Source organism: Podarcis melisellensis (genome assembly GCF_964234715.1).
Source record: "Podarcis melisellensis genome assembly, chromosome: 6".
Taxonomy (NCBI): domain Eukaryota; kingdom Metazoa; phylum Chordata; class Lepidosauria; order Squamata; family Lacertidae; genus Podarcis; species Podarcis melisellensis.
In genome coordinates this window covers 70,387,779-70,396,816 of record NC_138538.1, presented here as the reverse complement: position 1 = coordinate 70,396,816, position 9,038 = coordinate 70,387,779, and the positions used below count along the sequence as shown (strand labels likewise).

The 9,038-nt window shown below is 44.6% G+C and overlaps 1 long non-coding RNA gene across 1 annotated transcript; it reads right to left on the bottom strand.

Moving 5' to 3' along the window:
* Nucleotides 1–282: 282 nt before the first annotated feature.
* On the bottom strand, nucleotides 283–8,786 carry LOC309371443. The gene is made up of 3 exons (XR_014169113.1): nucleotides 8,725–8,786; nucleotides 2,819–3,059; nucleotides 283–1,184 (listed from the first exon to the last, which is right to left on the bottom strand). It is a non-coding gene; the product is annotated as an uncharacterized lncRNA (long non-coding RNA).
* Between the last annotated feature and the right edge of the window lie 252 nt (nucleotides 8,787–9,038).

Here is a 9,038-nt window from a genome sequence, read left to right as displayed (position 1 = left end):
GTTGTGGGGGAGGAAGGGAAAGGAGAATGTTAGCCGTTTTGAGACTCCTTTGGGTAGTGATAAAGCAGGATATCAAATCCAAACTCTTCTTCTTCCATGAGTGAGTGGATCAGGGGCTGAATGGCCACATGAAATAATATAAGAAGGGCCCTCCTGAATCAGGCCAATCAGATGCCCCAGAGCAGGATCTGTGCATCAGTATCTCACGTGTGATTCCCAGCAGCTGGTATTCAGAGGCATATTGCCTCCAATGGCTAGTAGCCATTGAAGAAAGCCATCATTTCTTATTTATTGTGCGAACCCATCCAAGATCCTGGCATGTTCATAGCCCGTAATATTTTTTATTTTTTTTATGGGAAGGCTGCCATTTCTGAGGCCATCAGGAGTCAAAGGCATAATTTGAAATGATAAACATCTCCATTTCAAGGCACAAGTTACTTTGCATAGTTAATATCACTATAATTAGTCATAGTTCTTGTAATTTATTGGAAAGGATGCTCAGCCCCTCTAGTGTACTACAGTGATGAATGTCGGTAGTGCAACTTTGGAAGCTGGAATCAAGAAAATTAGTAACAGTTGGAGAATTAGCATGTAAATCAATAATATCCTTTCTCTAGCATCTTGAGAAGCTGGGGGTATAGATCATATGCTGCAAAACGAAAAGGAACACGAAAAGTTACAATCGTAGCCTGCTCTGAACGATTATGACTGCTTTTGCAGAAAGCTTTATTTTCCTTTTTTAAAAAAATTAAAAAAGAGAAAACCTTTAGCAAATATTTAAACTATGTATAACTAGTCGCAAATAAATTAAGCCGGTTTTATGCATTCTCTCTAATGAGAAGGGCACCGCATTTATTGAAAATGTGATTAGTATTATTCATTAAGCAACAACAACGAAAATCCTCATTTGTATCTTATTATCACTATTCTGCATAAACTAACACAATTTGTCACGAACTCCCTCATTTGCTGTATCCTCAAAAAAGCAGATTATGCTTATTTTTCATTTGGACAGTGGAAAATCAAGCCAGGTGTTTGGCAGCACCAGAGTGTTCAGGTGTAACTGTGCCAGTGATGGTACATTACTAGCAGCGTGGATGAAGAATGAGGCATGGAGAATCATGGGACTGAGGTGCCTGGAGGCCCTTCCCTTCAGAGTGGTCCTGCTGATGAGACAGGTGTTCCTGTAAAAAAAAGAGAGAGAGCGAAACTTTGTGTTTTTTTGTAAAGTCAGCCTTTCACCTTCAACTAGAAAGCAAAAGTGCTAATGACTGAACTGATGGGTCTCCGTTGTTATTATTCTGCTTTAAAATTCAAACATCTTCAGCAGGCTAATATATAATACATGTTATCTGTGGTGATTAGGAACAATAGAGATGAGCAATGGCGTAGCGTGGGGGGGTGCACCAGGCGCAACATCTGGGGGTTAGGGTTAGGGGGCGCAAATCCACGGGTTAGGGGGCGCAAATCCACGGGTTAGGGGGCGCAAATCCACGGGTTAGGGGGTGCAAATTACTTGCCTTGCAATGGGTGCTGACAACCCACGCTATGCCACTGCAGATGAGGGCCCACCTATTCCTTGTCAGTGCTCAGAGTGGGGTGGGATGCTGTCCCACATCTTTTCAGGGCCTTCTCTCTGCTTCCTAGATGAGGATAACCCCAGACCCTCCAAGTGCCCCTATTTTCCAGGAACAGTCCTGGATTTACAGATGCCATCCCAGTTTCGGATTTGATCCTGGAATGTCCCACTTTTCCTTAGGACATACCTATTTCCCTTGGAGAAATGTTGGAGGGCATGGAGTTATGCAACCCCAGAGCCAAGGAGATAAGTAACTATACAACCTTTAGAAGACAACTGAAGACAGCCCTATATAGGGATTTTTAAAAAATATTGTATGTTTTTATATAAGCTGGAAGCCACCTAGCGTGGCTGGGGCAACCCAGTCAGATGGGTGGGTAATAATAATAATAATAATAATAATAATAGGATGTCCCTATTTTCAGCAGGGAAATGTTGGACGGTATGTAAGTCTATCGTCACAATCTCACTTCCATTTCTTTCACCCTTTGAAACCACCCCACTTCCTTTACCCTTCCTCTTCCACTTTTAGGCACTGATAGTTATATCATTTGCTTTTGCATGTTCAGACCCAGAAACCTCCCCCCTAAATAAATTCACACATGACTCAAATTTTAGTTTTGGTTTTTGGCAGAATTTAGGCCACAACTTTATTGATTATAGAAAGTGAGTGGTTGCATAGGCTCTGGTTCGACTAGCTCCCTGCACTCTTGCAGGCAGCGCTGACCCAGGGCACCAGCATCGGTCAGCCAAGGATGAACACCTGGGAAGGTGAAAAGCCGGGGAGAGACTCTGTTCACCACCCAGATGCCCCCCTGGACTCAGGTACGGGCACAACCCCCTCTCAGGGGTTGACCAAACCAGTTGAGTCCCTGGATTCCTTTAATGGAATACCCTTCACATAGGGGTGGTGAGACTGCTCCCTCATCCCTATCACCTGAACCAGTGCCTATCCACAACCTTATAAGTTGTGGCGATTTGCTATGCTGCAGGCGAATCCCAAATGGCAACAGCCAATCAGCCAAGTGGGGAAATTCCTACTGTGCCCCTGTCCCAACAACGATGGCATAGCAAGGCCAATCGCACAAATCCCTAACATTAGGGAGAGGTGGGCGGGTGTTCCGAATGCATGAGCCGAAAGAGGAAGCTCTGGGTCACGTGCATGGGTATAAATAGGTCCCTCAATCCGTTTGGACTGCACCCCATTGGTCAGGTTGAACCCAACATTGAGGAACCTACCAATCGGGTGTTGTGGCAAACCAATCCAACCCACCCACAACACAGGAGGTCAGTCTCCAGGTGTCACCGCAACACGTGCCCTCTTTTAGGGAGGACACGATCTCTCCTGCAGTACGAAGCTTGGGAAGTAATGTGGCCAGGCATCTTGCTGTACAGAGGGCTGTCCTCTATTAGATGAACTTTCAGAGCACAGCCCTTTATTTTCAGGAGTCTTCTGTCTGAAGGACTGCCTGGTCCAAGTCTGGTTAAAAGAGGGAGAAATAAACAAGGAAAATGGAGAGTGGAAGCCTTGAAGTTGCCTGTCAACAGTTAGCATCTGGATAGTAGTCCAACCGGCCATCTCCAATGCATGCAGATGTTATTCAAATCTATGACTACTTCTGCTCTCATTTGTGTGTGTGTGTGATACATTTCCTCTTTTCTGGTGATGCAGAAGCGGCCATTTTAGTGGGAGGATTTGTGCTCTCAGTGACCCGCTCTTAATTATTGGGCAGTGAGGATGAAGACATAGTGCCAACTCACAGTAGTTGAGCGGTAAATAGCAGGCCACAACTTTATTAAATGCTTGGACATATATGGTAAGTTTATTTTGCAGCAGGTCTCCTTGCAGAAGAAGATACAATTGTCACCACTGTGCAGCATCAAAGCCTTTCACCCTCCCTGTTGAACAGCTGACAGAGGAACCTAGAGGAGCATATAAACTCTAACAGTGAGTTACCTCTGGCCTGTGGACCGAAGTTCCCCACCCCTGCTCTAAGACATGGTGAGCCCTAACATTTGCTGTGTGTGACAGTTGGATCTAGGACATGGACTTGGTAGTTTTTAATTATGATTAATGGAGTTACTTAATGGCATTACTTGGTGTTTGTTTTAATAGCAGAGCTACGAAAATGTAACATAGCAAGTCTGCTGAATTAGGAGTGAAACTTGCGCATAGACTATGGACCAAAGTAAACAGATGTTGTGGAAACAATATATTATTATGAACTATTTAAAGGTCTTCTCATTCTTGAATGTCTAAGATAACGGGGCTGAGGGCTGGAAAAGGTTTAAGAAGGAAATGCAGCTGTTTCTGATAGCCATTCAGACAGTTGATACTCTAGATCAGCAGAAGATAGCCATTTCCCCTCTGAATCTTGTTAGAGCCCAGGCATTAAGTGCTTACAATTCATTGGAGCTGTCTTCTGAGGGGAGAGTCAGTTATGATTCTGGTGATGCAAAATATGAGGAGCATTGCCTAATGAAACCATTGGAAAGCCACCTCTTTTGTTCTCAAGATCAGGAAGGAAAACTGCTGTAGTCTTGTCAGATTGGAAAGCTAAATAAATGTCTGGACATGCAACTTTGGAGAGTTAAGGAACTCTTCTAAGAGATCAGATTGGGCACTGGCTATTCATAGGCCTGGTTTGCATAACATGGTGAGTCAAGCTATGGCTTACTGGGACCATGTGAACATGCATACTCATGGAGAGGAGCATGCTTTGATCCTCCTTGGGCCTTTTTACCATCAAACCACATTGAGTTAAAGCAAGGTTTGGCTTAATGTCTCATCCAGACCTGGGTTTGTGGTTAAGCTGTCTCCTTACTAACCTCAAGCTGTAGACAATAACAGACCTTGGCTGTAGCTCATAGCTGGTGAAGACAGAGCTTAACCATGAGTCCCAGTTTGAATGACACATTAAGCCGATCCTTGGATTAGCTCCATGAATTTTGGGAGCAAAAAGGACTGGGGATAGCAGCTGTGAGCAACTCTGCAGGAGCCCACATGCTTACTTGGCCTCAATAAGCCATAGTTTAGCTTACCATGTGGCACAAACCAGGCCATAGGCTGCTACCAGAGGAACCTAATTTGGGTCTTTCAGCTTGTAGACAAGGATGAGATGGGACTCTCTGAGGAGGAGACTAACCACCGTAAAGGTGACAGAGTCAAAGAGAAGAAGGAAAGGGTCTGTTGTCTAGCATCTGAAGACAAAGGCTTAAACATGTCTCCCCTCACACTCCAGTGCTGACCCAGATTTCTCCCTTCCCCACAGCTGCTATTTGGGAGGGAAGGTAGGAAGGAAGGAAGGAAGGACGGAAGGACGGAAGGAAAGAAAGAAAGAAAGAAAGAAAGAAAGAAAGAAAGAAAGAAAGAAAGAAAGAAAGAAAGAAAGAAAGAAAGACACAAGTTGGATTAGAAGATCCCTTCCAACACAATAATTCTGTTTCTATGATCCTATGAAGTTACTTGATGAGCATCATGTCTGGTTTGGCTCTAGGCCTGTCAAGATTCCAAGAGTGCATACCAGAGAGACTAGACTAAACTAGAGCAGTTCATAATTTGCAGAACTTCTTTAGCAGCTGAGCTTTATGTTTGCTGTTCTATAGTGCTTGTAAACAGCTACCTAAAGCAGAAGATGTGATGCTATTAGTTAGTGTTGCTCAAGAGATTAGAATCTTGATGAGTTTTGATTATAATTGCTGCATGTGATGATGGCGAATCATTGAATCATAAAGCTGGAAGGGACCTCAAAAGTAACATAGTCCAACTATCTGCTGATGCAGGAAGTCGAGTACCACTTTGTTTATATAGTGTATTTATATACCCTTTATTTATACAGCAGCACCATTGGTGTGTATGGAGCTTTACTGGGCATTCTGTGGAACTTTCACTCAAGACTTGGGGTCTGTGTAACTCTGATGGTACAGAGGTATAACATAACAGTGTGCAGTGCTCCACCAGATGCATTGGTGCCATTATGAAGCCCCCATACAAAATCATTTCATGGTGAATGATAGCCCCACATAGAGGGTTCATAGGCTTTCCTGTGGTTGTCACCACACTTGTTTTGGAGGAGAGTGAGCCAGGTAGGCTCAAAGTCTTCACTTAATTCAGAGATAGGGAACCTGTGGCTCTCTAAATGCTGCTGGATGGCAACTCGCACCCTCCATCACCTTTGGTCATGCAGCCTGGAAGCTGATGGAAGATAGAGTTCCAATAACTTCTGGAGGGTCTCAGATTTACCATCCCTGATCTAATTCATCACAACAACTGTCCAGCATGTCCCTGTTCCTTCTCTTACGTCTGTGTCCCAGGTTGCAGCCTGTTTACTTCCCCGCCACACAGATCAATGGAAGCCACTGGGGATGTAGTTTTGATCTCCATGTGCATAGCTCAAACCTGTGTTTCCATCCTTGGTCATGCCACCTGTGATAAAATGTCAAGAGCAGGAAACAAAATGGTGGCAACTGGCTTACGCAGCTAGCTCACTGGAAATAATTTGTTATGGTAGGTTTTTTTCTTAATCAGTTCCTTGCAGTAAAGGCCAGTGATATGCAGATGGGGACACGGAAGGTGTGTCATTGCTCCCTTATGATTGGTAACAGCGGGTAAGAGCCAATTAGTTTGGTTTCCTTAAAATAATAATAATCTAGCAATTTTAATTAGAGTCTGTTCCCCCCCCCACCTTCCGAGATGCCAGACCCTTAATGGGGGAGAAGGAAAACTTCTGTTACCTCTGCAGTCATTAGACTTGGAAATAGAGAGTCACTTTTCTAGCCTGGAGCCAGAAGGTGGGCTATCTCGAAGGCAGGGTTGATCGCTTTTGAATACCGCATGAAATCTATAGATACAAGGCTGGTGTCATATGACAAGAAGCCTTAAGCAGATGGATGACAGTGTGTGCACTATAGGCTGCTGTTAATTTACTAGCTAGAGATAATGCATCTTTAAAATTAAAAAAAAAATGAGTCACTGCAAAACAGACTGAGGCTATAGCTTGCAGATTGTAGAACTTAGATGGGGGGGTTATGATAGAGGTCGCATGTGTAGTTATGAAAGTTACATTAAAAATAAAATAAAATGAAGGGCACTATAATTTTTTCATAGTTTGAGCTTTTGTGGATTAAGTCAAAATGTGAACTTTGCTTAAAGAAAGGTTCAGAAAGTGGTGTGTGTGTTTTTTTAAAATGTGTGCCAATTACCGTGGAGCTAAAACGACACAGACTTGTTAGTTTTTACTTACCAGGTTTAAAGGAAATTAATAAAAGAAGCTGGCTTAACAGCGTAACTGAATGATATAATTTCTGTTTAGTTAGGCTGCCTCTGCTCAGAAATGCTTGAAGAAGTTGATCTTTTGCAAATTCCTGAATGTTCCGACACAGTTCTTGGCTAAAACACACATACATACGAAATAAATTTTAAATTGCTTATTTGGAGAGAGAAACTAGGTCTAGAAATGCATATTGTGAGAGAAAATATATTGAGGCACGTGCATATTAAGTGAAAATATTGCTTTTCCATGGAAATTTTCATTTGGATGGAAACAACGGTTCTGAACACAGATAGTGGGGTCCTTGGATAGCTGTCAAGCCCAGTGGCGATGGTCTCTCCTGTCATTGTTCCAAGCACTTGACATTGGAGAGAACCATTTGAATTTCTCACAAAGGCTTCACTGTACAGTTGGTGTCACCAATGTGGTACCCAGAAGGCAAGGCAGCCAGTACTGCTGCTTTGCTTTCCAGCATGCCTTGTCAAGCTGACTGTTGTTGTTAAGAAAGGAAGCTGGTGGGGAAGAAAGGGGTCTTGTTGCTATCTGGTATCAAAGTGGTAGTGGGCCACTGGAGAGTGCTACCTGTTTTAATTTTGGGTGCATACGATTTTGTGGGTTTTGCGTGTGGATTGGGTATGCGGTTGTCACACACCACCCCAATCTCTGAACCATGTGAGATTCCAGGGCGCTTACCCAAGATTTGGCTTCCTTGGAATGAGCGACAGTGGAGATGTCTTTAGGATATATGGTTTATTTACATCTAACTCAACCTGTTTTGAATTATGGTGCTGGAGGAGACTCTTGAGAGTCCCATGGACTGCAAGAAGATCAAACCTATCCATTCTGAAGGAATTCAGCCCTGAGTGCTCACTGGAAGGACAAATCCTAAAGCTGAGGCTCCAATACTTTGGCCACCTCATGAGAAGAGAAGACTCCTTGAAAAAGACCCTGATGTTGGGAAAGATGGAGGGCACAAGGAGAAGGGGACGACAGAGGACAATATGGCTAGACAGTGTTCTCGAAGCTACCAACATGAGTTTGACCAAACTGCGGGAGGCAGTGAGAGACAGGAGTGCCTGGCGTGCTCTGGTCCATGGGGTCACGAAGAGTCGGACACGACTAAACAACAACAACGCAATCTAAGCATGTGGTGGAGTGGCTCACAGCGCTAACACCCCAAGGTGGTCTTGCTTCCCCCATAACTGCTGTAATGAGCACCGTGAGGTTTGGGGGAACCAGGGTCTGGCCGTTCTCGCCTTAGGGGAATCGGATGGAGGCCAGCAAGCGTAGTCATCTGATGAGATGCTCTGCAGCTGGGGGCAAGCTCAGGAAGTCTATATAAGGCCATGGTTCCCAATGTGGGGCACATGCCCCACAGAGGGGCAATTTGATTTTTAAGGGGGATAATTTGAGAATGAGTTATTAACAGTGAATGGCCTTTTAGGCTTCCTCCATGTGAATAGCAGTTAACTTTTTGAATAATAAGAATTATATGTCACAAGGGGCGGGGAGGCATCAGGATTTCATAGATGCTTAGGTGAGGCATGGCCAAGAAAAGGTGGGGAACCACTGATATAAGGCCTGCATTTTGCCCTGGGTCTTTGCCACAGCAACATGGTCTTATGCCAAGCTGTAGCCTGCTTCTGCTTCTGCTCCTGCATCCTGACCTCCTCTGTTCCTGACCATGGATCCACCAGCTGGACTGCCTCTGCTACCTGCACCACTGCCTGCTGTACCTCAGTTTTGGCGTGCCAGCCCTGAACGCTTGCTGCTCACACCTCCCATCATAACAGCTGCAGCCTTGGATTCCAGCAGAAATCAAGCACGTCTCTCCCTCACAGACTTCAGCCTGCTTCTAACTTCTAGCTTACTCACATAGCACTGGCCTTTGTCCTTCTCGCCAACAGCCAGTTGACGGGGGGGGGCACCCATTTGTCCTCTGATATGGAGTCCCTTCCTTTGTGACCTCAACACCCCATGCTTAGGCCACTACCAAGATGCTGGACTGGCTATTCCAGCAATCAAATCCTTGTGGGATCTAGGAATTGGAAAGGACTCAGGAATACAGCCTAACCACCACCACTCCCCAAACTCACAACCCCATTTCCCCCGGGGTGTGTTTGTTTAGGGTTTTTTGAGTAGCGGTGGAAGAGAATGGTGCCTGACTGGGTTTGTGCGGGCAGTTTGCT